This window comes from Eptatretus burgeri, chromosome 3 (genome assembly GCF_056783735.1).
Source record: "Eptatretus burgeri isolate ZD-2024b chromosome 3, Ebu_testis_v1, whole genome shotgun sequence".
In the NCBI taxonomy this organism is placed as follows: Eukaryota; Metazoa; Chordata; class Myxini; order Myxiniformes; family Myxinidae; genus Eptatretus; species Eptatretus burgeri.
In genome coordinates this window covers 52,511,560-52,527,445 of record NC_140963.1, presented here as the reverse complement: position 1 = coordinate 52,527,445, position 15,886 = coordinate 52,511,560, and the positions used below count along the sequence as shown (strand labels likewise).

General features: G+C 34.1%; 1 protein-coding gene and 1 long non-coding RNA gene across 12 annotated transcripts in view; one reads left to right on the top strand and one right to left on the bottom strand.

The window, feature by feature from the left end:
* Window positions 1-15,886, top strand: part of LOC147029875 (inositol 1,4,5-triphosphate receptor associated 2-like) — a 261,910-nt gene that overhangs the window by 85,884 nt on the left and 160,140 nt on the right. The window lies entirely within an intron of this gene.
* On the bottom strand, window positions 13,621-15,378 carry LOC147029876 (uncharacterized). Its single transcript, XR_015055753.1, has 4 exons — window positions 14,896-15,378; window positions 14,605-14,798; window positions 14,314-14,507; window positions 13,621-14,216 (listed from the first exon to the last, which is right to left on the bottom strand). It is a non-coding gene; the product is annotated as an uncharacterized LOC147029876 (long non-coding RNA).

Genomic DNA, 15,886 nt, shown 5'->3' with positions numbered 1-15,886 from the left:
TCTAAAAGTTATTGATTTCTTTATTACATATTTCTTTATTCCCTTTAACCTCTTATCAATCTGTTCACCATACTTATAAGCATATGCCTTTGCTCTCAATCCAATAAACTCACTCATTACTTTTCCACCCAACTCATCCTTAAACTTACCAATAACCTTTTCATTCTTTTTGGAAAATAACTCACTCTTCTTGCTGAAATTACTTGTATCATATACTCCAATATTTTTCTTCATATCTTCATAAACATCATCAGTTTTTATATCTAGGATAAAACTATCAGTATCCATATACAACAATGAAACATTTTCACCATACTCTTTCTTTAAGTCATTATACAAATAATCATACATCAATATCTTTGATAAATCAAGAACTGCTGTTCCAATATAAATTGGTTTATCCATTACAATACTTTCCTTTTTCATATGAATTGCAGAAAAGTTCTCTGAAAAAACCTCTTCTCTCTCAAAACTTGGTTTATTTATTAATCTCGAAGCTTCTTTCCAAGATGTTGCGAATCTAATGTTTTGCCTGTTTCTAACATTTTCCATAGTCTTTCCAAATACAGCATTATTCATTAATTTATAAAAGTCCCCTTCAAATTTTACTTTTGTATTTGCTCTCATATCTGTATTGAATTGAATATACTTTTTCACCCAAGGACTTTGTTTAAATTTTAAAACTCTATGAATTTTAGCTACTCTCAATCCTTCTCTCAAAAACTGTTTTAAGCTTCTCTGATGCAAAACATATCCCTCTTTATCATAGAATGTTGTTAATAACTTTTCTGTTGATTTACCTTTAATATTAAAACTTTTATGATAATCACTTAACCATTCTTTCTTTGGAGTTTCTTTCTCACATGCAAAAGGAAGATCTTTATGCTTATTATGAAGATCACTCGGGTACCTCAAATCAACTTCAAAATAATAACCTTCTTCTTCGTCATTCAATTCCTCTTGAGAAGAAATAACAATATTCATCAAAGCCTTTTCATAATCCTTTTCTTCCACCCACTCTAATTTACCATAAGGCAGAGATTTTTTTTTTTTTTTTTTTTTTTTTTTTTTTTTTTTTGTATACCTTGGTCGAGGCTCGTATGAGAGCTAACACACAACTCACAGCAAGGAGGCATGAGACAAGAGGGGCGGGAGTGGAAGGGACAAAACATTGGGGAACAGACAGGTGAACTGTGGAAGGGAGAGGGATGGGGATGGGACGGGGAACATGGCGAGGGGAAGATGGACATTAAAGGGACTTTCAGGAAGGAAAGCAGGAGAATTGAAGGAAGTGGGCTTGGGTGGATTATCGGGGTAGAAAAGATCGAGGATTTGGATGGGGGAAGATAAGAGGTGGTGGTGAACAGCTGTTTTGAAAGCCTGGAGGGAAGAATGGGAAAGAATAGAGTGAGGAAGTTTATTCCAAAGGCGGGAAAAAGAGGAATGAAAGAGTGAAGATGAGCAGTGATTCGTGATTTTGGTAGTTTTACCAGAAGGGGGTTGTTGGCGGACCTTGAGCGCCCTGTGGAAATGTGGTTGGGACAAATCACAGAGAGAGCAGGGGGGCAAGGCTGGAGAGGAGTCGGTAGAAGACAGAAAGACCACCGACCAACCTGCGGTGATTGAGTGAGAGGCCCAAAGACTCAGCTTCATTGCGGGAGATGCCAATGATCTTAAAAGCCCTGGTTTCGACAGCGTGAAGTCGAGAAAGGTGGGAGGCAGGAGCACCAGCCCAGAGGGGAGAGCAGTACTCCATCAGGCTACGGACAAAAGCTTTGTAAGTGGTCAGGAGCTCAAGAGGGCCGAGGAAGGACTTTGCACGACGGAGGATTCCCAGTCGGCGACTGGCTTTTGAGGCAAGGTTGGAAATGTGACTTTCCCAGGAAAGGTCATGGCAGATAGTGAGACCCAGAAGCTTGAAAGAAAAGACTTCTTCCAGAGGATTGTTGAGAAAGTGGATGGGGGTTTTGTAAACGGTCCTTTCGAAGAGACATAGTGAGAGTGTGAGATTTGTCTGGATTGAAGGACATGTTCCACGTGTTGGACCAGTTTGTGATTTTATCCAGATCTGCAGTGAGCGAAGAAGCTGCTGCTTGCCGGTCTGAGGGATGACAGATGGTACGGCAGAGGGTGGAGTCATCGGCAAAGAGAAATAGAGGATTTTCCAGAGAGTCCGAGAGATCATTGATGAAAACCAGAAAAAGAACAGGGCCCAGAACGCTACCTTGAGGAACTCCAGCCTGCACAGGAAGAGGGGATGAAAGAACTCCATTTAGGGCCACACGTTGACTGCGACAGGAGAGGAAGTCTGCGAGCCATGAGTGGAGATGGCCTTGAATACCATGGGAAGAGAGTTTGGTGAGTAGGGCAGGGTGCCAGACTGTGTCAAAAGCACGTGATATGTCCAGGGATACGGCTCGGATTTTTATTATTTATCCGACACGTGATATGTCGGATTCATTTCTTTTAATGTCTTTTTAATAAATTTTTCAACATCGGGTTTCACTATTTCAATTGATTCAGCTATTGATGATGGACCGGGTTCTCCAAATTGAAAAATCCTTATTTTTATATGCCCTTTAAATGCCCCATCAGTGTTTTCAATATAATAGTCTCCCTTTACTTTAAACTCATTTTTCTTGTGTTTTTGTGATTGAAGATGTTTATTATAACTACTCTTCAAAACATCCTTTGAACAGATATCACAATGTTTTCTTTCCAACTCAAGAGGAGATATTTTATGAAACAGATTAAATGTGTGTTTGTTGGTTCGGAGGTGTTTTCTATAATGTTTATATTCGTGATTACAAACATCGCAGTACGTTGTATTCACCATATTTATAGAATAAAACTTTGCTTAAACTAAAATTTTCTTGATGAAAATTTCGTTTAATTTATAGGTGAATCTGTGCTTAAAAACATTTTATCCTCCAACTTTTTCACTTAATAAATACAATGTTTCAAGACACAAAAGACAAGTTTCAATCAATCTCTTCATCTGTTAAAGATACTGAGAAATATGTCAAGGATGTAAAATTGAACAAAGATAAATATAACAACTATTGGATAAAAACTATTATGGTAAATAATATGAGTTCTTCAATTTCCTTCAGTGGAAGGGCTTTTAGTATACCTGGTAGAACATCAATTAAAGTATCTCTAACAAAAGTTTCTCCTCTCCTTCAAGTAATATATTCAAAACTAGAAAAAGCAATGAAACAAGAAAAAGTATCAAAGAACAAAAACCTTATGGATGAAGCTTTAGAAAGAAAAGATAAGACCATCTGTAATATGCAAGGAGAAATTTGTATTTTTTTCAACAACCCTAAAGATGTAAATCTTGATGAAATAAAGGATGTTAATATATCAGGTGAAATGACATTTCGTTCAATAGTAGTTAACGATAATTTTAAAATTACCTTTAATATAAAAAATGTTGTCGTTGAATCTGATAATGAAAAAAGTATATCGATATCGATGGTAATATACAACTGAAAGTATAGATGAATTTCAGTTTAAGTAAAGTTTTACTTTATAAATATGCTAGACTTTCCTGATTCTCCATATGACAAATTTGAGAATTGTCCTGCGTGTGAAAGACGGGGATTAAACACAGAGTCAAAAGCCTATAAACAATGTATATTCTGTGATTATCTTCTAATTAATGATAATAAAAAATATAAAAAGGAAAATAATTCTTTTAGATTTACACCAAAAATGAATTACTTTACAAGATTGATTAGAGAAATGAATGTAAAGTATGAGGATGATAACACACCTTTCCTTACAAGGGAAGAAACTGAACGTATAAGAGAAATGTTCAAAGGATTGTTGTTGTATATTATTCATGGATGTAATTTTCAGGGAAATATCAACACAAGATATTGTATAAATAAAATAATGGATTATCTTGAAATTAAACCTGAACTTAGGATAAAATATAGAGTTTCTAAAAAAGCCAATAATAAATTAAATAACCTGTTTTTCAAATATATAAATGAATGATTTTTTACCTATTTGGGAAAATAAGATAAAATTTAACAACCATAAAAATCTCCCAAATTCATTAAGATGTCTCATAGTTGGTTCAAGTGGATGTGGAAAAACCTGCTTACTTTTAAAAATGCTCCTCACTCCCAACTTTTTAGATTATGATAATTTAATAATTTTCACAAAGTCGAGTTTTCAACCAGAGTATCAACTACTCTCACAAGGTTTTAATGCTGGTCTTCAAAAAGAAGATATAATAGGTTTATTTAAACGTCAAAAAAACCTAAATGATTATAACATTGAAGATATAATTCAACTATTTTGTGATACACAGAGATGTAAAAAGAAATCAAATCTTATAACTTGTATTCTTAGTGATAATACGGATGATATACCGTCTCCCCAAGATTTGGATAAATCAAAAAAGAACCTCGTTATCTTTGATGATTGTGTTAATGAGAGAAACCAAACGGTAATGGACAGCTACTACACAAGAGGGAGACATTCTTCTTGTAATTGTATTTATCTTAGTCAATCGTACTTTCAACTTCCTCGTCGTTCCATCAGAAACAATGCTAATACTTTTATTTTATTCAAGTTAAATTCAATAGATATCAATAATTTTTGGAGAGATAATTGTTCTACATTATGTAGTAAAAAGAAATTTGAGGATTATATGAAGCACACGACTGAAAAATATAAATATATTGTTGTGAAACAAGATGAGATATTAAGGGATATATTTTTTGTTTTATAAACAATTACATATATAAATGACAACTATTATTATAAATCTTGTGGGTAAATCTGCTTCTGGAAAAAACTTTCATAAATCAAGGTTCTTGTGTAGTACAAATGAGAATATTGTAAATTTACTTAAAAAACACCCCGTGATACGCATTGTATCAACAACAACTAGAGCAATAAGACCTGGAGAAGTAAAAGGTGTAGATTATCACTATATTTCAGTGGAGGAACATATGCGATTGAGGAATGAAGGACAAATATTTGAGGAGGTTTCTCTTGGTACAACAAAATATTCACATTGTAAGAGTGAGTTAAAGAAACTAAAATCTGGTGGTGTTGGGATATTAGAAACTAATCCAGAAGGAACGAGACAAATTATTAAATATCTGAGCGGAGTGAAGATTTTATCATTCGGTTTTGATGTTGATGAAGAAACTCAACACAAACGTATGAAAAGCAGAGATGCAAGGATTAGTGAAGAAGAAATTACAACTCGCATTAATGTTAATAAAGAATTTGATGAAATATTTAAAGAAAAGGATTTATTTGAACACATCTACTTGAATGATGAAGAAAAGGAAAATTTCCCTGTTGATCTTTACAATTCATTAAATGATATTTTACAATAAATAAATGGATACAAAAGAAAGAGCAAGAAGATTTAAGGAACATCAAGAGTTGGTTTCAAAAGTTGTAAAACAACAGGAAGACATAAAGAAGAAACGCAGACAGAAACTAACGGGCGAAGAAGCATTTGAAAAAAGAAGAGAAATTTTTTAAACCACTTTTAAAAACTTCCCAAGAAAAAATGAAAGATGTTTCCACAGTTCCCACAGTAGAATATACTCCTAGAAAGCTTCAAATGTTAAAAGATTTCAGTCAAATGACGGAGGAAGAATTAGAGCATTTAGGAGAATTAGAATATGATGATGAAGGTTTATTTCAACAACTGGAAGAGATTAATCAACCCCCTGATTATATTGTGAATGCTGTTCAAAACAATGAATATTCAGCGGATTCAAAAACCAAAGCAGGACTCATTCCAACAGAACAACCAGCAATATTTCTTCTTGTTCAAGAAAAGGTATTGATATTTAATGATGAATTAAGGTTCTTAAGTTCTGCTCAACCCACTGTTAAACTAACTCCGAGATTAATGTTTCTTCTCACAAAAGATGGAAGACAAGGTTCAACTGTGAGGGATGAATCAAAGTATATTGATAAACCATTGGATATGGAAAATAATGATGATAGAGTATATATTGATTTGCTGAACACTCTAAATTATAAGGTTATTCTTTCTGGTAAAAGTAGGAAGAATGAGAAGGAGAAACACATTATTCAGGCTTTAAGTATCCTTGGTTCAGGTATTAGTTTTCTTCCAAATGACCCATCGCAATTAGTTAATAGACTGTTATTGTTGTTCGGCAGTAAGAAGGCTGGAAATAACAATTGTTTTAATGAAGCATCAGCCATTTTAGACCAGTTGATGAACATGAAAATAATTAATAAATCTCAATATAAAGACATTTTATCTCATATTAAATAAGATGAGAAGCACAATCCTGAGTTTTAATTTCACAACAAGTGACCACACATCTTCATTCCCATACCCACTACAACTTGACACAACAAAAGAATATGAGGCATCTTTATTGTCCATGGAGACTTATAATACCTTATTTAATATAACCGAGAAAAATGACAAGTTTAGTTATAATCCGGGAAGTGGATACAAAACGATAACAGTCTCACCCGGAGCATACGAGATTTCTCAAATATCTTCCGAAATTGCTCGTCTTATGAAAGAACAGGGTGATGAACCAAAAAATATTGTTATAAACATTCAAAAACATACTTCAAAATCAACGATTAAAGTTAAAAATAACTACAAGGTTGATTTCACAATTGATAATTCATTTAGAGAGTTATTAGGTTTCTCCTCAAAAAAGATTGAAACTAATGGGACGTTTTACAGTGATAATGTCATTCAAATATCCTCAGGAATAAATTCGGTGTTAATTCACTGTGATTTGATTGATGGTGCTTATAATGATGGATTAAAAACAAATACAATATTTTCATTCAGCGCATACTCAACCCCAATTGGTTATAAATTCAATATGGAGCCTAAAAATTTGGTTTATCTACCTGTGTCAGGAAAAACCATACACAGAGTAAATTTTAGGATAACCGACCAAGATAATCGTGTGATTTCTTTTAATGGAGAAGTTATATCCATCAGAATTCACCTACGTGAAGTTTTTCAATAAATAAATACGATGGTTATTGTGAGGAAGCACGAGTTGGGAAAATATAAAATAATTACAGGGGATGGGATGTTCCTTTCCCCGTACTACAAGGGTGAAGGTATGTATCTTGGTAGAGGATACTATAAACCTAAGAGACAAAGGGGTGTTGGACATCAATTTAGAGGAGATGGGATAATTGATACTCTCATGGGTATTGGTTCAACTATTCTTAAACATAAAGACCTAATTGGTTCAACTGCTTCTGCTGTGGGAAATGTAGCAGGTGCTGTAAAGAGTATAAAAGATGCTCAGAAAGAATCTCATAAATTACAAGCAATAAAAGAAATTAAGAAAGGTAAAACTCAGTTGTCCCCCAAGAACGACAGAAAATAATTCAAATACTTGGATCAGGGTTTCAAAAGTTTTAACATCTTTTTCCTAAATAAATACAAGTATGGAAGCAATTGATAGTATCTATGATTTGGATGATACTATTATTATCTCAAACTCCACTAAAAAAGAAGATTACTTCAAGGTAAATGCAATAACTGGAACAGACTGGAATACAAATGGTACAAAAAGTTTTGAAATAAATAATCAACAAACCTATTTGAATCTCTCCGAAAGTTTCTTGTTGTGTAAATTTAAATTCACTAAGGCTGGGAATAACACAAACGCTACACTTGTAAATGATTTCTTCTGGAAAATGTTTGATAGTGTGCGATTGTATATTGGAACACAAGAAGTTGAAGCGGTTGATTATGTCTCTGCTGTATCTGAAATGATGAAATTTACACTCTATACATTCAGTGATAGAATGGGAAAGGGGTCTGTCGAAGGTTTTATTCCTGATATGTCAACGGGAACAAACACAGACCCTGGATATATTCAAAGGAAAGGAATGTATAATGATGATACAAAAGCAGAAAATAGTTTTACTGTGGCAGTTCCTCTTAAAGGTATATTTGGATTTTGTGATTATGATAAAGTTCTGTATGGTCTTAAAATTAGATTTCAACTACAAAGGAATGATAATGAAAATAGATTGCTTTTTGGTGTTGGTAATGCTTTTGGTGATCAGAATAAATTTGTAATTGAGGAGATGAGTTGGTATATCAGTGAATATACTCCTAATCTTAAAACAGAAGAGATGTTGAATCGAAGACTTAACTCAAAGAAACCACTCAGTGTATCATACCTCAAAAGAAGATGTCAACACGTTAAACTCAATCAAACTACTTACACGTGGAATTTGGGTGTTCTGGAAGGAAAGCCACGATATCTGTGGATGATTTTTAAAAAGCCAGATGGTGATACTGCGACTGATAAGAATAATGCATTGAGTGATAATGCTAAGGTGAAACAACTTCGCGTTTCTCTAGATGGAACATTTTATCCACGAGATAGATTGGAAATTAATTGGGAAAAAAATGATTTTGCTGAAGCATACAAGTCTTACCAAAAGGTGTGTGAAAGTAATGGAAATAAAGAACCTATTTTGGATATGACAGCATTTAAAAGTTTGCATACAATCTATACGTTTGACCTGAGCGCTCAAAAAGAAACTATAAAGTCTAATCGAGTGGATACTTCCCTATACATTGAAAGAGGAGAGAGTGAAGAAGTTGATACATATTGTTTGCTTTTGGAAGAAACAGAATTGCAGATTAATACAGATAATGGTGTGATGATTAGTCTCACATAATTTTTGTTAAATAAATGAGTGGCAAAGTACCAACTGGGGTATATGTTAATCAAATCAATCTTCATAAACTATCATCTTGTGTTCAAAATCAAAAGCCTTGTACGATTAACGTTAATACAATTCAGAGAAAAGGAGCAGTAAGAATTGATGTTTTGCTCACAAGAGAACAGGTTAAAATCTTGAATGACACTGGCTCACTTAAAATTAAAATGACAAAACCAATGTTAAAAAAATATTCAATAAGAGAGACGAGTGGAGGATTTCTCCCATTTCTAATTCCTTTATTTGCTGGTTTAAGTGCGGTTGGAGCATTGACGGGTGGTATTTCAACAGCGGTCAAAACTGCCAACGAAAGGAAGGCTCAACTCCAGGCTCAAAAAGAATTGGAAAGACATAACAAAGAGTTGGAGAAACAAATTAGTGGAAGTGGTGTAATTGTAGATTTTGCTGAAAAACTTGAAGGTCTGCCTGATAAAGCGAGATTGTTAGTTGGAGATATGCTTTCTTCTATAGCACAAGCAGGTGTAAAATTAACGAAAAGAGGTAATGGATTATATCTTTCTAATAAATAAATGAGCATTGATGAGTGGTTGAAAGAATTTGGAAAGAATACAACATCAAATTTACAACTTGCCAAATATTGTAAGAAATTAAAAATTCATAATGTGGTTATTTGTATGAGAGATGAATTAACAAATGTGTCGAAACATACAAAGAATATTATTATGAACTTAGAAGATAATGATGGGAACGGTTCTCATTGGGTTTGTATTTTTAATAGTCAAGACAAATATTATTTTGATAGTTTTGGTCTTCCACCACCTGTTGAAGTCATAAAATTCTTACAGAATGGTGTTTATCAAACATTTCAAGTCCAAGAATTAAATTCCAAGTGTTGTGGTCAATTATGTCTATATGTGTTATTTCAACTCAACAAAAATAAAAAATTTTATGATATTATTTTTAATCTAATATAAATGACTTATGTTGGTAAAGATGGTTCTATCTTTGGTGTATCTCAAGAACTGGATATTGATTTATCAAATTATTACACAAAGGCACAGGCTGAACGACATAAATATAATATAAACAAAAATATTAACATGAAAAATGCTTATAAATTAAAAAATTATCCAAGCCCGACTGACGCGAATGACTTGGTGAGATTAAGCGATTTATCACAATATATATACTTAAATAAAACGGCTGTGTATTCTAAAGATACAGAAGTGTTGATATTATCTCCAGGTCATACAGAATTCACAGTTCGAATTAAAATAAATTTTTATAAAGAAGGGCGTATCGTTTGTATGAGAATAGAACAATGGGGGTATGATATGAATGATTTAGGGTATAATTGGTCATTTAAAATTAACCTCGAAGACCTGGAACAATTAAATCAGTCTCGTAAGGAAGAATATTATCCACTTGGTATCGAGAATGAGTTTTGTGGAGCCACGATTAGTAAACAACAAATAAAAGAATTTAATAAGGGTAAATATAATAATGGTTTTGCCCTTGTTTATCTCATGAAAACAGAAAAAACAGGATTATATATAATAAGTAAGGAAATACAAAATGATTTAACTATGGGAAGATGGGGAGGTGTTTCGTGCCATAATATTATTCTAACATATATTTCTAATACATAAATGACAGCAAGAAGGCTTCAAGAAAATTATCATTTCTGTGTCCAAGCATACCTTCAAGAAAAGGGTATTCGGTATTTTAATAAATATGTTCTACAACATAAGAATGAGGTATTTTCAATAAAAGATTGGCATTATGCTGATGTTGATAAACCGACAACTTTAGATTTAATTAGAATGTTAAATAATGAAAAAATTATAAGGTTAAGAAAAGGTAAGGCTCTTTTAGAAATTCAAAAGAAATTTTATTGGTTTCCTGTTGTAAAAAAAATTATTTTGGATACAGGAATAACAAGAAATCCTGATGAATATATGTATAATATTCTATGGGGTGTAAACGATTCAAGTATAGTAAGGGATGAGGAAGGAGTTGAAGAAGAGAGGGAAGAGGAGGAAAAGGAGGAGGAGGAGAGAGAGAAGGAGGAAAGAGAGAATAGAGAGAGTGAGGAAAGAGAGAAGAGAGAGAGGGAGAAGAAAGAGAAGGAGGAAAAGGAGAAGAGAGAGAAGGAGGAAAGAGAGAAGAAAGAGAAGGAGGAAAAAGAGAAGAGAGAGAGGGAGAAGAAAGAGAAGGAGGAAAAAGAGAAGAGAGAGAGGGAGGAAAGAGAGAGAATGAATAAATATCAAAATATGGAAACCAGTGAGATTCAAAAAAGATTGGTGGTATTACAGAAAATAACTCAACCCACCGAGGAGGAAAACAAAGAATTAACAAGTCTATTTGCAATACTTTCAACAAAACTATTAGCATCGTCAAGCTATTCATTTTAATTCAAGTTTTTTCTTAAATAAATGGAGGAGAGAGTGAAGGCATTTCTAAGGATTCTTTATGTTTTAAAAATTAAGATTCAAATGTGCATGTTGGAAACTAAAAAGGTTTTTGCACTCTGCAGGAATTTTTCTCATAAATAAATGAGTTATTGTCTCAAATGTAAAAAGAAAACTAATACTAAAAATATTTCATATATTAAAAGTAAAAATAACAGGGTTATACAAAAAGGTATATGTTCGGTGTGTGGTTCAAAAAAAAATCAATTTATCTCCAAACACAAACTCGGAGGAGATATACAAAAGTTTTTATCAGGAAGTAAATTTACAACTACTGGAATACCAGGGGAATTACATCTTCCAGGTTATTCTTTCTGTGGTCCAGGCACAAACTTGGATAAAAGATTAGATGAGGCAGACAATCCTAAATCCTGGAGTAAACCAATCAATAGAGTTGATGAAGTGTGCATGAGACACGATATTGATTATGGGAATACCACAACGTTGGAAGAAAAGCATGAAGCCGATAGAGAAATGTTGTATAATTTGTCTCTGATACAAAATCCAACCTTGAGAGAAAAAGTTGATAGGTTCATCGTGAAGAAGATGATTAGTGCTAAATTGAAACTTGGACTTGGAAATTCAAAAAACTTATAGGCTCTAATGATGCCATTAAGACTGAAGAGCAATTAGCTGATGAATTACATAAATCAATATTCACAAAGTTTCAGAGAAGGAAAGTTTATTCCAAGGAAGTTGATTATATCTGGTCTGCTGATTTGATTGAACTCAATAATGATAAGGGGTACAAGTATGCTTTAACCGTTATTGATTTGAGGAGTAGATATGCGTGGGTTGTCCCTTTAAAAACAAAACAGGTAATACTCTTATGTTAGCTTTTCAACAGATATTTAATAAAAGTAAGAGAAAACCTAAGAAATTGTGGACTGATGAGGGTAGAGAGTTTTATAACAAGACATTTATGAATTTTCTAAAAAATAACAGTATTACATTATACAGTACCTTTAATGAAGGGAAGGCAGTTGTTGTTGAACGTTTTAATCTTACCTTAAAAGAGAGACTATATAAAAAATTCACACAACTCGGTTCACAACAATGGTCATCTTTTATTCAGGATATTGTGGATAAGTATAATGACACGATTCACACGTCAACGAATATGAAGCCATCAGAAACATTTACAAAATTAAAATATGAAAAAGAGATTAATGTCAGAAAACCTAAGTTCAAAGTTGGTGATATCGTAAGAATATATAGGTGGAAATCTCATTTTGAAAAGGGTTTTACTGAACGATGGACGAAAGAACTTTTTAAAATTGTTAATGTAATAGATACAGTTCCTTGGACTTATAAAATATATGATTTGGAAGGGGAAGAGATTTTAGGTTCATTTTATTCACAGGAATTACAAAAGACAAAACTAAGCAGATAATACACCTTTGTGGACACTAGAGGGACAAGTCCGAGGTGTATTACAGTATATAATGTGTGTCAAGGGGGACGTTCTTAGATCTGTGAACCCCAAACACAGAATCCTCAACTGAATAGTCAAGGTTTAACTTTTGTTTGTGTGTGTGTGTGTGTAATGGGAGCAATAGGTTGGCGCTTCACTCCCTCCTACTATACACCGTTGTGGACACTCGAGGGCCAAGTCCGAGGTGTATAACAGTATATAATGTGTGTCAAGGGGGACGTTCTTAGATCTGTGAACCCCAAACACAGAATCCTCAACTGAATAGTCAAGGCTTAACTTTTGTTTGTTGATGTGTATGTGTGTGTGTCCCAACCCTCACATTCAAAATCTCAACCCCAACCCTCACATTCAAAATCTCAACCCCAACTCAATCCTCGCCCAACACAATGTCTTTTTCAAAATGAGATTTCCACCTATATATATATATTTTTACGTTTTTTTCTTCTTCCAATTCTGTCTTTTAAGGCTTTCAGGTTTGATGACGTAGAAAGGGGGAGTAAGCCTGCACTTTCTTCCCAGAACTTTCTTGATCTTGCTCCCATCAAGCACCATCCGACAAAGAACTACATCGATAGGTTTAGATCCCAAAGAGTGATAGCAACTCCAAAAGTCTCCAAAATATAAATAAATAAAATAATAATAAATAAATAAATAAATAAATAAAAGCCCCCAAAAAAGTTTCAAGTGTCCAACATAAACCCAACTTTCCAAGTCTTCAAGGTATAACCACATTCCCGTTGAGTTTCCAAGATATGTATCACATTGTGAGTTATCAATCCAGAACCCACATTTCAAGTATTCAAAGTAAAACCAACTTACAAAGTCTCTTAAGGATAACTCATTTACTGATTTTTTCAAAATTTGTGAGTCTCCAAGGTAGGACCCATATTTAGAACCATCTTGGCAGAACCCTTTTCCTGAGTCTCCAAGGTAGTTATTTAAACCATCAAGGCAGAACTCATTTACTGATTTTTCAAAATTTGTGAGTCTCCAAGGTAGGCCCCATATTTAGAACCATCTTGGCAGAACCCTTTTCCTGAGTCTCCAAGGTAGTTATTTAAACCATCAAGGCAGAACTCATTTACTGATTTTTTCAAAATTTGTGAGTCTCCAAGGTAGGCCCCATATTTAGAACCATCTTGGCAGAACCCTTTTCCTGAGTCTCCAAGGTAGTTATTTAAACCATCAAGGCAGAACTCATTTACTGATTTTTTCAAAATTTGTGAGTCTCCAAGGTAGGCCCCATATTTAGAACCATCTTGGCAGAGCCCTTTTCCTGAGTCTCCAAGGTAGTTATTTAAACCATCAAGGCAGAACTCATTTCTTGATTTTTTCAAAATTTGTGAGTCTCCAAGGTAAAACTTGTATTCTGGCTCATCAAGGTATAACTTGTTCAGTGGGTATTGTCTTGATAACTCACAATGAGTACTATTGCTGTAAAACTCTTTTTCAGGATTTTGCTGGTCTCCAAGGTATAACTCTTTGGTTGGGTCATCAAGGACGAACTCGTTCTGTGGGTCTTGGTCGCTCATAAGGTCTTCAACCAAGCCAACAATTTCGCCCCAAGTTGTAGCAAAAGCAGTATTTTCATTTCGTATTTCAGACACAATTTCCTGTGAGAGAAAATAATAATGTATTAATTAAGTTATTTAATTATTAAATGAGTATGCTTCAATCAAAGTTTGAAAATAGGAAAATAAAAAATCTTACCTCAATAGATAAGAGGTTTGAATCCAGTTCATCAACTTGAAGGTTTAGTTCCATACAAGACAGAGAGTTCCAAGGAACACCAAAGTCATCCCACTCAAGGTCTTGGTCGCTCATCAGGTCTTCAACCAAGCCAACAATTTCCCCCAAGTTGTAGCAAAAGCAGTATTTTCATTTCGTATTTCAGACACAATTTCCTGTGAGAGAAAATAATAATGTATTAATTAAGTTATTTAATTATTAAATGAGTATGCTTCAATCAAAGTTTGAAAATAGGAAAATAAAAAATCTTACCTCAATAGATAAGAGGTTTGAATCCAGTTCATCAACTTGAAGGTTTAGTTCCATACAAGACAGAGAGTTCCAAGGAACACCAAAGTCATCCCACTCAAGGTCTTGGTCGCTCATAAGGTCTTCAACCAAGCCAACAATTTCCCCCAAGTTGTAGCAAAAGCAGTATTTTCATTTCGTATTTCAGACACAATTTCCTGTGAGAGAAAATAATAATGTATTAATTAAGTTATTTAATTATTAAATGAGTATGCTTCAATCAAAGTTTGAAAATAGGAAAATAAAAAATCTTACCTCAATAGATAAGAGGTTTGAATCCAGTTCATCAACTTGAAGGTTTAGTTCCATAGAAGACAGAGAGTTCGAGACAAGCACACAAAACACCATTGCCAGCAAAAACAAATGTTTAAAATGGAGCCTGGGTTTGAAGCTTTTATAGAGAAAGACTGGTGGGTGTGGTTTCCTTTGGAAATTCCCTGGGCAAGCCTAGGCAAGCCTTCATTGGGAAATTTTTCAAAACCATAACATCCTGTAATTTTCTAGTGATTTCTTTGTGAGTCAGAGATGAACTGGAAATGATGTAAGAGTGGGCGGGGCTTAGCAAAAGTAGGCGGAGCTTAGGAAAAGTGGGCGTGGCTTAGAAAAAATACCTTATGAAAAGTGGGCGGAGCTTAGCAAAAGTGGGCGGAGCTTAGGAAAAGTGGGCGTGGCTTAGAAAAAATACCTTATGAAAAGTGGGCGGAGCTTAGCAAAAGTGGGCGGGGCTTAGGAAAAGTGGGCGTGGCTTAGAAAAATACCTCATGAAAAGTGGGCGGAGCTTAGCAAAAGTGGGCGGGACTTAGCAAAAGTGGGCGGGGCTTAAAGAAAAGTGGGCGGGGCTTATTGAATACCTTGCGGAAAGTGGGCGGGGCTTAACAAAAGTGGGCGGGGCTTAAAGAAAAGTGGGCGGGGCTTATTGAATACCTTGTGGAAAGTGGGCGGGGCTTAACAAAAGTGGGCGGGGCTTAAAGAAAAGTGGGCGGGGCTTAACAAAAAATAACCTGTGGCTCAGGAGGTGGTCAAACAAGAGCATTAAGAGAAGTTTATCATTTCGTAATGGCACAAAAGGGATATCTTAAAAAATATAAAGATTCAAATGTTTTGTTTGTCAATATTTTAGATGGGGATTATTGTGCAAAGAAAATTAAACTATTGAAGGAATTTGAGAATGAACAAATCTTTATAAGTTCAATGAGTGAGCTGTTCAACCCCAGGTGTTCAATTCAATGAGGTTCAACCTCCAAGT